Raw genomic sequence first — 16,092 nt, 5'->3', positions numbered from 1 at the left:
GGGGCATATCTGGGCTGGTGATGTGTATATATATACAGGTGCTGGAGGGGCATAGCTGGGCTGGTGATGATGTGTATATATAAAGGTGCTGGGGGGGCATAGCTGGGCTGGTGGTGATGTGTGTGTATATATATATATATATACAGGTGCTGGGGGGGCATAGCTGGGCTGGTGATGATGTGTGTTTATATACAGGTGCTGGGGGGGCATAGCTGGGCTGGTGATGATGTGTGTGTATACAGGTGCAGGGGGGCATAGCTGGGCTGGTGATGTTGTGTATATATACAGGTGCTGGGGGGGCATAGCTGGGCTGGTGATGATGTGTGTATATATACAGGTGCTGGGGGGCATAGCTGGGCTGGTGATGTGTATATATACAGGTGCTGGGGGGCATAGCTGTGCTGGTGATGGTGTGTGTGTGTGTATATATACAGGTGCTGGGGGACATAGCTAGGCTGGTGATGATGTGTGTGTGTATATATATATACAGGTGCTGGGGGGGCATAGCTGGGCTGGTGATGTGTATATATACAGGTGCTGGGGGGGCATAGCTGGGCTGGTGATGATGTGTGTGTGTATATATATATATATATATATACAGGTGCTGGGGGGGCATAGCTGGGCTGGTGATGATGTGTATATATACAGGTGCAGGGGGGGCATAGCTGGGCTGGTAATGATGTGTGTGTGTGTGTGTGTGTGTGTGTATATATACAGGTGCCGGGGGGCATAGCTAGGCTGGTGATGATGTGTGTATATATATATACAGGTGCTGGGGGGCATAGCTGGGCTGGTGATGATGTGTATGTATACAGGTGCTGGGGGGGCATAGCTGGGCTGGTGATGATGTGTGTGTGTATATATATATACACTCACTGGCCACTTTATTAGGTACACCATGCTAGTAAGGGGTTGGACCCCCTTTTGCCTTCAGAACTGCCTCAATTCTTCGTGGCAGAGATTCAACAAGGTGCTGGAAGCATTCCTCAGAGATTTTGGACCATATTGACATGATGGCATCACACAGTTGGCGCAGATTTGTCGGCTGCACATCCCTGATGCGAATCTCCCGTTCCACCACATCCCAAAGATGCTCTATTGGATTGAGATCTGGTGACTGAGGAGGCCATTTGAGTACAGTAAACTCATTGTCATGTTCAAGAAACCAATCTGAGATGATTCGAGCTTTATGACATGGCGCATTATCCTGCTGAAAGTAGCCATCAGATGTTGGGTACATTGTGGTCATAAAGGGATGGACATGGTCAGCAACAATACTCAGGTAGGCTGTGGCGTTGCAACGATGCTCAATTGGTACCAAGGGGCCCAAAGAGTGCCCAGAATAAATTCCCCACACCATGACACCACCACCACCAGCCTGAACCGTTGATACAAGGCAGGATGGATCCATGCTTTCATGTTGTTTACGCCAAATTCTGACCCTACCATCCGAATGTCGCAGCAGAAATCGAGACTCATCAGACCAGGCAACGTTTTTCCAATCTTCTACTGTCCAATTTCGATGAGCTTGTGCAAATTGTAGCCTCAGTTTCCTGTTCTTAGCTGAGAGGAGTGGTACCCAGTGTGGTCTTCTGCTGCTGTACCCCATCTGCCTCAAAGTTCGACGCACTGTGCGTTCAGAGATGCTCTTCTGCCTACCTTGGTTGTAACGGGTGGCAATTTGAGTCACTGTTGCCTTTCTATCAGCTCGAACCAGTCTGCCCATTCTCCTCTGACCTCTGGCATCAACATGGCATTTCCGGCCACAGAACTGCCGCTCACTGGATTTTTTTTCTTTTTCGGACCATTCTCTGTAAACCCTAGAGATGGTTGTGCGTGAAAATCCCAGTAGATCAGCAGTTTCTGAAATTCTCAGACCAGCCCTTCTGGCACCAACAATCATGCCACGTTCAAAGGCACTCAAATCACCTTTCTTCCCCATACTGATGCTCGGTTTGAACTGCAGGAGATTGTCTTGACCATGTCTACATGCCTAAATGCACTGAGTTGCCGCCATGTGATTGGCTGATTAGAAATTAAGTCTTAACACACAGTTGGACAGGTGTACCTAATAAAGTGGCCAGTGAGTGTATATATACAGGTGCTGGGGGGGCATAGCTGGGCTGGTGATGATGTGTGTGTATATATATATACAGGTGCTGTGGGGGCATAGCTGGGCTGGTGATGATGTGTATATATACAGGTGCAGGGGGGCATAGCTGGGCTGGTAATGATGTGTATATATGCAGGTGCTGGGGGGCATAGCTGGGCTGGTGATGATGTGTATATATACAGGTTCCGGGGGTGCATAGCTGGGCTGGTAAGGATGTGTATATATACAGGTGCTGGGGGGCATAGCTGGGCTGGTGATGATGTGTGTATATATACAGGTGCTGGGGGGGCATAGCTGGGCTGGTGATGATGTGTGTGTGTATATACAGGTGCTGAGGGGGGCATAGCTGGGCTGGTGATGATGTGTGTGTATATACAGGTGCAGGTGGGCATAGCTGGGCTGGTGACATGTATATATACATGTGCTGGGGGGCATAGCTGGGCTGGTGATGATGTGTGTATATACAGGTGCTGGGGGGCATAGCTAGGCTGGTGATGTGTATATATATATATACAGGTGCTGGAGGGGCATAGCTGGGCTGGTGATGATGTGTATATATAAAGGTGCTGGGGGGGCATAGCTGGGCTGGTGATGATGTGTGTTTATATACAGGTGCAGGGGGGGCATAGCTGGGCTGGTGATGATGTGTGTGTATACAGGTGCAGGGGGGCATAGCTGGGCTGGTGATGTGTATATATACAGGTGCTGGGGGGGCATAGCTGGGCTGGTGATGATGTGTGTGTGTGTGTATATATATATACAGGTGCTGGGGGGGCATAGCTGGGCTGGTGATGTGTGTTTATATACAGGTGCTGGGGGGGCATAGCTGGGCTGGTGATGATGTGTGTGTATACAGGTGCAGGGGGGCATAGCTGGGCTGGTGATGTGTATATATACAGGTGCTGGGGGGGCATAGCTGGGCTGGTGATGATGTGTGTGTGTGTGTGTGTATATATACAGGTGCTGGGGGGTCATAGCTGGGCTGGTGATGATGTGTGTATATATACAGGTGCTGGGGGGCATAGCTGGGCTGGTGATGTGTATATATACAGGTGCTGGGGGGCATAGCTGTGCTGGTGATGATGTGTGTGTGTGTGTATATATACATGTGCTGGGGGGGCATAGCTGGGCTGGTGATGATGTGTGTGTATATATATACAGGTGCTGGGGGGGCATAGCTGGGCTGGTGATGATGTGTATGTATACAGGTGCTGGGGGGGCATAGCTGGGCTGGTGATGTGTATATATACAGGTGCTGGGGGGGCATAGCTGGGCTGGTGATGATGTGTGTGTATACAGGTGCAGGGGGGCATAGCTGGGCTGGTGATGTTGTGTATATATACAGGTGCTGGGGGGGCATAGCTGGGCTGGTGATGATGTGTGTGTGTGTGTGTGTATATATATATATATATATATATATATATATATATATATATATATATATATATATACAGGTGCTGGGGGGCATAGCTGGGCTGGTGATGTGTGTTTATATACAGGTGCTGGGGGGGCATAGCTGGGCTGGTGATGATGTGTGTGTATACAGGTGCAGGGGGGCATAGCTGGGCTGGTGATGTGTATATATACAGGTGCTGGGGGGGCATAGCTGGGCTGGTGATGATGTGTGTGTGTATATATATATATATAGGTGCTGGGGGGGCATAGCTGGGCTGGTGATGATGTGTGTATATATACAGGTGCTGGGGGGCATAGCTGGGCTGGTGATGTGTATATATACAGGTGCTGGGGGGCATAGCTGTGCTGGTGATGATATGTGTGTGTGTGTATATATACAGGTGCTGGGGGGGCATAGCTGGGCTGGTGATGATGTGTGTGTATATATATATACAGGTGCTGGGGGGGCATAGCTGGGCTGGTGATGATGTGTATGTATACAGGTGCTGGGGGGGCATAGCTGGGCTGGTGATGTGTATATATACAGGTGCTGGGGGGGCATAGCTGGGCTGGTGATGATGTGTGTGTATATATATATATATACAGGTGCTGGGGGGGCATAGCTGGGCTGGTGATGATGTGTGTGTATATACAGGTGCTGGGGGGGCGTAGCTGGGCTGGTGATGATGTGTGTATAAACAGGTGCAGGGGGGGCATAGCTGGGCTGGTGATGATGTGTGTATATATATATATACAGGTGCTGGGGGGGCATAGCTGGGCTGGTGATGATGTGTATATATACAGGTGCAGGGGGGGCATAGCTGGGCTGGTGATGATGTGTATATATACAGGTGCTGGGGGGCATAGCTGGGCTGGTGATGATGTGTGTATATATACAGTCATGGCCAAAAGTTTTGGGAATGACACAAATATTATATTTTCACATGATCTGCTGGCCTCTGGTTTTTATGTGTGTTTGTCAGATGTTTTTATCACATACAGAAATATAATTGCAATCATATTATGAGTAGAGTTGAGCGATACCGTCCGATACTTCAAAGTATCGTATCGGATGGTATCGGCCGATCTTTAAAAAAAGTATCGGTATCGCCGATTCCGATACCGGAAGTCCCATTCAAGTCTATGGGACTTCCGGTATCGGAATAAGAAAAACCCTTTCCTGCCCTTGTACAGCCTCTCTGGGGTCTGTACGGGCCTTTCGGGGGGCTGTGCCGGCCTGCCAGGGGGTCTGTGCAGGCTCCGGTGGTCTGTGCCGGCCTGCCGGTGGTCTGTGCCGGCCTGCCGGTGGTCTGTGCAGGCTCCGGGGGGCTGTGCCGGCCTGCCGGGGGGCTGTGCCGGCCTGCCGGGGGGCTGTGCCGGTCTGCCGGTGGTCTGTGCAGGCTCCGGGGGTCTGTGCAGGCATCGTCCGATGGGACTACAAGTCCCATCGGGCGATGCCTGCTACCATGACAGTGATTGACACATTAGCCAATGATGGAACAGTAGTAGTCCCATCATCCGGCTAATGTGTTAAATGTAAAAAAAAATAAAAAAAATTACATGCTACATACATACAACATGCATACTACATACATGCTACATTCATACTACATACTACATACATGCTACATTCATACTACATAAATACTACATGCAACATACATACTACATATATACTACATGCATGCTACATACATACTACATGCTACATACATACCACATATATACTACATACATACTACATGCATGCTACATACATACTACATACATACTACATGCATGCTACATGCATGCTACATGCTACATACATAACACATATATACTACATGCATGCTACATACATACTACATACTACATATATACTACATGCATGCTACATACTACATGCTACATACATACTACATATATACTACATGCATGCTACATACATACTGCATGCTACATGCATGCTACATACATACTACATACATACTACATGCTACATACATACTACATATATACTACATACATACTACATACATGCTACATGCATGCTACATGCATGCTACATACATACCACATACATAACACATATATACTACATGCATGCTACATACATACTACATGCTACATACATACCATATACATACTACATGCATGCTACATACATACTACATGCATGCTACATACATACTACATGCTACATACATACTACATATATACTACATGCATGCTACATACATACTACATGCTACATACATACTACATATATACTACATGCATGCTACATACTACATGCTACATACATACTACATATATACTACATGCATGCTACATACATACTACATGCATGCTACATACATACTACATGCTACATACATACCACATACATACTACATATATACTACATGCATGCTACATACATACTGCATGCTACATGCATGCTACATACATACTACATACATACTACATGCTACATACATACCACATATATACTACATACATACAATACATTCATACAATACATACATAGACATACAGTACATATAACATAGAGTAACATACTTACCAATACTTGTCACATTGTTCCCCGAAGCCATTGTCTTTTCCGGAATAAATATTAACATAACAAACCACAAAAATACTCACCCACGATCCGAAGCAGTCCACGAGTGTGTCCCACGACGATCTTGGGTAGAGAACTGCAGCATCAGCTGTTGCTGCCGTTCTCTACGGGCTGCAGGAATCCAATGACGGAAGGTAGGTATCCTTCCGCACTGTATTCCTCCGCCACTTAAAAAAAAAAAGTCCCTAGTCTCACTTTATGCCATTGCTGCGTGGGAATTTCCCAAGTGGCGGAGGAATACAGTGCGGAAGGATACCTACCTTCCGTCATTGGATTCCTGCAGCCCGTAGAGAACGGCAGCAACAGCTGATGCTGCAGTTCTCTACCCAAGATCGTCATGGGACACACTCGTGGACTGCTTCGGATCGTGGGTGAGTATTTTTGTGGTTTGTTATGTTAATATTTATTCCGGAAAAGACAATGGCTTCGGGGAACAATGTGACAAGTATTGGTAAGTATGTTACTCTATGTTATATGTACTGTATGTCTATGTATGTATTGTATGAATGTATTGTATGTATGTAGTATATATGTGGTATGTATGTAGCATGTAGTATGTATGTAGTATGTATGTAGCATGCATGTAGCATGTAGTATGTATGTAGCATGCATGTAGTATATATGTAGTATGTATGTAGCATGCATGTAGTATATATGTAGCATGTATGTAGTATGTATGTGGTATGTATGTAGCATGTAGTATGTATGTAGCATGCATGTAGTATATATGTAGTATGTATGTAGCATGTAGTATGTATGTAGTATGTATGTGGTATGTATGTAGTATGTATGTAGCATGTATGTAGTATGTATGTAGTATGTATGTGGTATGTATGTAGCATGTAGTATGTATGTAGCATGCATGTAGCATGCATGTAGTATGTATGTAGCATGCATGTAGTATGTATGTAGCATGCATGTAGTATGTATGTAGCATGCATGTAGTATGTATGTAGTATGTATGTAGTATGTATGTAGCATGCATGTAGTATGTATGTAGTATGTATGTAGTATGTATGTAGCATGCAGTATGTATGTAGCATGTATGTAGTATGTATGTAGTATGTATGTAGCATGTGGTATGTATGTAGCATGCATGTAGTATGTATGTAGCATGTAGTATGTATGTAGCATGCATGTAGTATGTATGTAGCATGTATGTAGTATGTATGTAGTATATATGTAGCATGTATGTAGCATGCATGTAGTATGTATGTAGTATTTTTTTTTTTTAACATTTAACACATTAGCCGGATGATGGGACTACTACTGTCCCATCATTGGCTAATGTGTCAATCACTGTCATGGTAGCAGGCATCGCCCGATGGGACTTGTAGTCCCATCGGACGATGCTTGCACAGACCCCCGGACATCAGCACAGCCCCCCGGCAGGCCGGCACAGCCCCCCGGCAGGCCGGTACAGACCCCCACAGGGTGCACAGACCACCGGCAGGCCGGCACAGCCCCCCGGCAGGCCGGTACAGACCCCCACAGGGTGCACAGACCACCGGCAGGCCGGCACAGCCCCCCGGCAGGCCGGTACAGACCCCCACAGGGTGCACAGACCACCGGCAGGCCGGCACAGCCCCCCCGGCAGGCCGGTACAGACCCCGGGCAGTCCACACAGCCCCCCGGCAGGCCGGCACAGCCCCCCGGCAGGCCGGCAGAGACCCCCGGAAGGCCCGAAATGACGGCGCATCATGATGCGCACACACCGCGCATCATGATGACGTCAGTCTGTCAATCAACTTTGAACTTCCGATTCCGATGCCGAATTCCGATATTGAAAAAATATCGGAAGTCGGTATCGGAATTCCGATACAGCAAGTATCGGCCGATACCCGATACTTGCGGTATCGGAATGCTCAACACTAATTATGAGTAACAAAAGGTTATATTGACAGTTAGAATGAGTTAATGCAGCAAGTCAATATTTGCAGTGTTGACCCTTCTTCTTCAGGACCTCAGCAATTCTCCCTGGCATGCTCTCAATCAACTTCTGGATCAAATCCTGACTGATAGCAGTCCATTCTTGCAAAATCAATGCTTTTATTTTGTCTGAATTTGAAGGTTTTTGTTTGTCCACCCGTCTCTTGATGATTGACCACAAGTTCTTAATGGGATTAAGATCTGGGGAGTTTCCAGGCCATGGTCCCAAAATCTCTATGTTTTGTTCCCTGAGCCATTTAGTTATCACCTTTGCTTTATGGCAAGGTGCTCCATCATGTTGAAAAAGGCATTGTTGATCGCCAAACTGCTCTTGGACGGTTGGGAGAAGTTGCTCTTGGAGGACATTCTGGTACCATTCTTTATTCATGGCTGTGTTTTTAGGCAAGACTGAGAGCCCATTCCCTTGGCTGAGAAGCAACCCCACACATGAATGGTTTCAGGATGCTTGACAGTTGGCATGAGACAAGACTGGTGGTAGTGCTCACCTGGTCTTCTCCGAATAAGGCGTTTTCCAGATGTCCCAAACAATCGAAAAGGAGATTCATCAGAGAAAATGACTTTACCCCAGTCCTCAGCAGTCCACTCCCTGTACCTCTTGCAGAATATCAGTCTGTCCATGATGTTTTTCCTGGAGAGAAGTGGCTTCTTTGCTGCCCTCCTTGAGACCAGGCCTTGCTCCCAGAGTCTCCGCCTCACAGTGCTTGCAGATGCACTCACACCTGCCTGCTGCCATTCCTGAGCAAGCTCTGCACTGCTGGTAGCCCGATCCTGCAGCTGAAACACTTTTAAGAGACGGTCCTGGCGCTTGCTGGTCTGTCTTGGGCGCCCTGGAGCCTTTTTGGCAACAAGGGAACCTCTCTCCTTGAAGTTCTTGATGATGCGATAGATTGTTGACTGAGGTGCAATCTTTCTAGCTGCGATACTCTTCCCTGTTAGGCCATTTTTGTGCAGTGCAATGATGACTGCACGTGTTTCTTTAGAGATAACCATGGTTAACAGAAGAGAAACAATGATGCCAAGCACCAGCCTCCTTTTAAAGTGTCCAGTGGTGTCATTCTTACTTAATCATGACAGATTGACCTCCAGCCCTGTCCTCATCAACACCCACACCTGTGTTAATGGAGCAATCACTGAAACGATGTTAGCTGGTCCTTTTAAGGCAGGGCTGCAATGATGTTGAAATGTGTTTTGGGGGATAAAGTTCATTTTCTAGGCAAATATTGACTTTGCAAGTAATTGCTGTTAAGCTGATCACTCTTTATAACATTCTGGAGTATATGCAAATTGCCATTAGAAAAAATGAAGCAGTAGACTTTGTAAAAATTAATATTTGTGTTATTCTCAAAACTTTTGGCCATGACTGTGCAGGTGCTGGGGGGGCATAGCTGGGCTGGTGATGATGTGTGTGTGTGTCTATATATATATATATATATATATATATATATATGTGCTGTGGGGGCATAGCTGGGCTGGTGATGATGTGTATATATACAGGTGCTGGGGGGGCATAGCTGGGCTGGTGATGTGTATATATACAGGTGCTGAGGGGGGCATAGCTGGGCTGGTGATGTGTGTGTGTGTGTGTATATATATATATATATAGGTGCTGGGGGACATAGCTGGGCTGGTGATGTGTATATATACAGGTGCTGGGGGGGCATAGCTGGGCTGGTGGTGATGTGTATATATACAGGTGCTGGGGGGGCATAGCTGGGCTGGTGATGATGTGTGTATATATACAGGTGCTGGGGGGGCATGGCTGGGCTGGTGGTGATGTGTGTGTGTGTGTGTGTGTGTATATATATATATATACAGGTGCTGGGGGGGCATAGCTGGGCTGGTGATGATGTGTGTGTATATATACAGGTGCAGGGGGGGCATAGCTGGGCTGGTGATGATGTGTGTGTATATATACAGTTGCTGGGGGGCATAGCTGGGCTGGTGGTGATGTGTATATATACAGGTGCTGGGGGGCATAGCTGGGCTGGTGATGTGTGTGTATATATACAGGTGCTGGGGGGGCATAGCTGGGCTGGTGATGATGTGTGTATATATACAGGTGGTGAGGTGGCATAGCTGGGCTGGTGATGATGTGTATATATATACAGGTGCTGGGGGGGCATAGCTGGGCTGGTGATGATGTGTATATATACAGGTGCTGGGGGGCATAGCTGGGCTGGTGATGTGTATATATACAGGTGCTGAGGGGGGCATAGCTGGGCTGGTGATGTGTGTGTGTGTGTGTGTGTATATATATATATATATATATATATATATAGGTGCTGGGGGACATAGCTGGGCTGGTGATGTGTATATATACAGGTGCTGGGGGGGCATAGCTGGGCTGGTGGTGATGTGTGTATATATACAGGTGCTGGGGGGGCATAGCTGGGCTGGTGGTGATGTGTGTATATATACAGGTGCTGGGGGGGCATGGCTGGGCTGGTGGTGATGTGTGTGTGTGTGTGTGTGTGTGTGTATATATATATATACAGTGGGGAAAAAAAGTATTTAGTCAGTCAGCAATAGTGCAAGTTCCACCACTTAAAAAGATGAGAGGCGTCTGTAATTTACATCATAGGTAGACCTCAACTATGGGAGACAAACTGAGAAAAAAAAATCCAGAAAATCACATTGTCTGTTTTTGTTTCATTTTATTTGCATATTATGGTGGAAAATAAGTATTTGGTCAGAAACAAAATTTTATCTCAATACTTTGTGATATATCCTTTGTTGGCAATGACAGAGGTCAAACGTTTTCTGTAAGTCTTCACAAGGTTGCCACACACTGTTGTTGGTATGTTGGCCCATTCCTCCATGCAGATCTCCTCTAGAGCAGTGATGTTTTTGGCTTTTCGCTTGGCAACACGGACTTTCAACTCCCTCTAAAGGTTTTCTATAGGGTTGAGATCTGGAGACTGGCTAGGCCACTCCAGGACCTTGAAATGCTTCTTACGAAGCCACTCCTTCGTTGCCCTGGCGGTGTGCTTTGGATCATTGTCATGTTGAAAGACCCAGCCACGTTTCATCTTCAATGCCCTTGCTGATGGAAGGAGGTTTGCACTCAAAATCTCACGATACATGGCCCCATTCATTCTTTCATGTACCCGGATCAGTCGTCCTGGCCCCTTTGCAGACAAACAGCCCCAAAGCATGATGTTTCCACCACCATGCTTTACAGTAGGTATGGTGTTTGATGGATGCAACTCAGTATTCTTTTTCCTCCAAACACGACAAGTTGTGTTTCTACCAAACAGTTCCAGTTTGGTTTCATCAGACCATAGGACATTCTCCCAAAACTCCTCTGGATCATCCAAATGCTCTCTAGCAAACTTCAGACGGGCCCGGACATGTACAGGCTTAAGCAGTGGGACACGTCTGGCACTGCAGGATCTGAGTCCATGGTGGCGTAGTGTGTTACTTATGGTAGGCCTTGTTACATTGGTCCCAGCTCTCTGCAGTTCATTCACTAGGTCCCCCCGCGTGGTTCTGGGATTTTTGCTCACCGTTCTTGTGATCATTCTGACCCCACGGGGTGGGATTTTGCGTGGAGCACCAGATCGAGGGAGATTATCAGTGGTCTTGTATGTCTTCCATTTTCTAATTATTGCTCCCACAGTTGATTTCTTCACTCCAAGCTGGTTGGCTATTGCAGATTCAGTCTTCCCAGCCTGGTGCAGGGCTACAATTTTGTTTCTGGTGTCCTTTGACAGCTCTTTGGTCTTCACCATAGTGGAGTTTGGAGTCAGACTGTTTGAGGGTGTGCACAGGTGTCTTTTTATACTGATAACAAGTTTAAACAGGTGCCATTACTACAGGTAATGAGTGGAGGAAAGAGGAGACTCTTAAAGAAGAAGTTACAGGTCTGTGAGCCAGAAATCTTGATTGCTTGTTTCTGACCAAATACTTATTTTCCACCATAATATGCAAATAAAATGAAAAAAAAAACAGACAATGTGATTTTCTGGATTTTTTTTCTCAGTTTGTCTCCCATAGTTGAGGTCTACCTATGATGTAAATTACAGACGCCTCTCATCTTTTTAAGTGGTGGAACTTGCACTATTGCTGACTGACTAAATACTTTTTTTCCCCACTGTATATACAGGTGCTGGGGGGGCATAGCTGGGCTGGTGATGATGTGTGTGTATATATACAGGTGCAGGGGGGGCATAGCTGGGCTGGTGATGATGTGTGTGTATATATACAGGTGCAGGGGGGCATAGCTGGGCTGGTGGTGATGTGTATATATACAGGTGCTGGGGGGCATAGCTGGGCTGGTGATGTGTGTGTATATATACAGGTGCTGGGGGGGCATAGCTGGGCTGGTGATGATGTGTGTGTATATAAACAGGTGCTGGGGGGGCATAGCTGGGCTGGTGATGATGTGTGTATATATACAGGTGGTGAGGTGGCATAGCTGGGCTGGTGATGATGTGTATATATATACAGGTGCTGGGGGGGCATAGCTGGGCTGGTGATGATGTGTATATATACAGGTGCAGGGGGGGCATAGCTGGGCTGGTGATGATGTGTATATATACAGGTGCTGGGGGGCATAGCTGGGCTGGTGATGATGTGTGTATATATACAGTCATGGCCAAAAGTTTTGGGAATGACACAAATATTATATTTTCACATGATCTGCTGGCCTCTGGTTTTTATGTGTGTTTGTCAGATGTTTTTATCACATACAGAAATATAATTGCAATCATATTATGAGTAGAGTTGAGCGATACCGTCCGATACTTCAAAGTATCGTATCGGATGGTATCGGCCGATCTTTAAAAAAAGTATCGGTATCGCCGATTCCGATACCGGAAGTCCCATTCAAGTCTATGGGACTTCCGGTATCGGAATAAGAAAAACCCATTCCTGCCCTTGTACAGCCTCTCTGGGGTCTGTACGGGCCTTTCGGGGGGCTGTGCCGGCCTGCCAGGGGGTCTGTGCAGGCTCCGGTGGTCTGTGCCGGCCTGCCGGTGGTCTGTGCAGGCTCCGGGGGGCTGTGCCGGCCTGCCGGGGGGCTGTGCCGGCCTGCCGGTGGTCTGTGCAGGCTCCGGGGGTCTGTGCAGGCATCGTCCGATGGGACTACAAGTCCCATCGGGCGATGCCTGCTACCATGACAGTGATTGACACATTAGCCAATGATGGGACAGTAGTAGTCCCATCATCCGGCTAATGTGTTAAATGTAAAAAAAAAAAAAAAAAAAAAAAATTACATACAACATGCATACTACATACATGCTACATTCATACTACATAAATACTACATGCAACATACATACTACATACACTCACTGGCCACTTTATTAGGTACACCTGTCCAACTGTGTGTTAAGACTTAATTTCTAATCAGCCAATCACATGGCGGCAACTCAGTGCATTTAGGCATGTAGACATGGTCAAGACAATCTCCTGCAGTTCAAACCGAGCATCAGTATGGGGAAGAAAGGTGATTTGAGTGCCTTTGAACGTGGCATGATTGTTGGTGCCAGAAGGGCTGGTCTGAGTATTTCAGAAACTGCTGATCTACTGGGATTTTCACGCACAACCATCTCTAGGGTTTACAGAGAATGGTCCGAAAAGAAAAAAAATCCAGTGAGCGGCAGTTCTGTGGCCGGAAATGCCTTGTTGATGCCAGAGGTCAGAGGAGAATGGGCAGACTGATTCGAGCTGATAGAAAGGCAACAGTGACTCAAATTGCCACCCGTTACAACCAAGGTAGGCAGAAGAGCATCTCTGAACGCACAGTGCGTCGAACTTTGAGGCAGATGGGCTACAGCAGCAGAAGACCACACTGGGTACCACTCCTCTCAGCTAAGAACAGGAAACTGAGGCTACAATTTGCACAAGCTCATCGAAATTGGACAGTAGAAGATTGGAAAAACGTTGCCTGGTCTGATGAGTCTCGATTTCTGCTGCGACATTCGGATGGTAGGGTCAGAATTTGGCGTAAACAACATGAAAGCATGGATCCATCCTGCCTTGTATCAACGGTTCAGGCTGGTGGTGGTGGTGTCATGGTGTGGGGAATTTTTTCTTGGAACTCTTTGGGCCCCTTGGTACCAATTGAGCATCGTTGCAACGCCACAGCCTACCAGAGTATTGTTGCTGACCATGTCCATCCCTTTATGACCACAATGTACCCAACATCTGATGGCTACTTTCAGCAGGATAATGCGCCATGTCATAAAGCTCGAATCATCTCAGATTGGTTTCTTGAACATGACAATGAGTTCACTGTACTCAAATGGCCTCCTCAGTCACCAGATCTCAATCCAATAGAGCATCTTTGGGATGTGGTGGAACGGGAGATTCGCATCAGGGATGTGCAGCCGACAAATCTGCGCCAACTGTGTGATGCCATCATGTCAATATGGTCCAAAATCTCTGAGGAATGCTTCCAGCACCTTGTTGAATCTCTGCCACGAAGAATTGAGGCAGTTCTGAAGGCAAAAGGGGGTCCAACCCGTTACTAGCATGGTGTACCTAATAAAGTGGCCAGTGAGTGTATATACTACATGCATGCTACATACATACTACATGCTACATACATACCACATATATACTACATACATACTACATGCATGCTACATACATACTACATACATACTACATGCATGCTACATGCATGCTACATGCTACATACATAACACATATATACTACATGCATGCTACATACATACTACATACTACATATATACTACATGCATGCTACATACTACATGCTACATACATACTACATATATACTACATGCATGCTACATACATACTGCATGCTACATGCATGCTACATACATACTACATACATACTACATGCTACATACATACTACATACATACTACATACATGCTACATGCATGCTACATACATACCACATACATAACACATACTACATGCATGCTACATACATATTACATGCTACATACATACCATATACATACTACATGCATGCTACATACATACTACATGCATGCTACATACATACTACATGCTACATACATACTACATATATACTACATGCATGCTACATACATACTACATGCTACATACATACTACATATATACTACATGCATGCTACATACTACATGCTACATACATACTACATATATACTACATGCATGCTACATACATACTACATGCATGCTACATACATACTACATGCTACATACATACCACATACATACTACATATATACTACATGCATGCTACATACATACTGCATGCTACATGCATGCTACATACATACTACATACATACTACATGCTACATACATACCACATATATACTACATACATACAATACATTCATACAATACATACATAGACATACAGTACATATAACATAGAGTAACATACTTACCAATACTTGTCACATTGTTCCCCGAAGCCATTGTCTTTTCCGGAATAAATATTAACATAACAAACCACAAAAATACTCACCCACGATCCGAAGCAGTCCACGAGTGTGTCCCACGACGATCTTGGGTAGAGAACTGCAGCATCAGCTGTTGCTGCCGTTCTCTACGGGCTGCAGGAATCCAATGACGGAAGGTAGGTATCCTTCCGCACTGTATTCCTCCGCCACTTAAAAAAAAAAAGTCCCTAGTCTCACTTTATGCCATTGCTGCGTGGGAATTTCCCACATACATACTATGTGCAGGGGGGCATAGCTGGGCTGGTGATGATGTGTGTATATATACAGGTGCTGGGGGGGCATAGCTGGGCTGGTGATGTGTATATATACAGGTGCAGGGGGGGCATAGCTGCGCTGGTGATGATGTGTATATATACAGGTGCTGGGGGGGCATAGCTGGGCTGGTGATGATGTGTGTGTATATATACAGGTGCTGGGGGGGCATAGCTGGGCTGGTGATGATGTGTATATATACAGGTGCTGGGGGGGCATAGCTGGGCTGGTAATGATGTGTATATATACAGGTGCTGGGGGGGCATAGCTGGGCTGGTGATGATGTGCGTGTATATACAGGTGCAGGGGGGCATAGCTGGGCTGGTGATGATGTGTGTATAT

This window comes from Dendrobates tinctorius, unplaced genomic scaffold, assembly GCF_039654945.1.
Source record: "Dendrobates tinctorius isolate UK_male_01 unplaced genomic scaffold, ASM3965494v1 ptg000164l, whole genome shotgun sequence".
NCBI classification, from domain to species: Eukaryota; Metazoa; Chordata; class Amphibia; order Anura; family Dendrobatidae; genus Dendrobates; species Dendrobates tinctorius.
The sequence above is the reverse complement of the archived record's forward strand: the minus strand, read 5'-3'. Positions refer to the sequence as shown.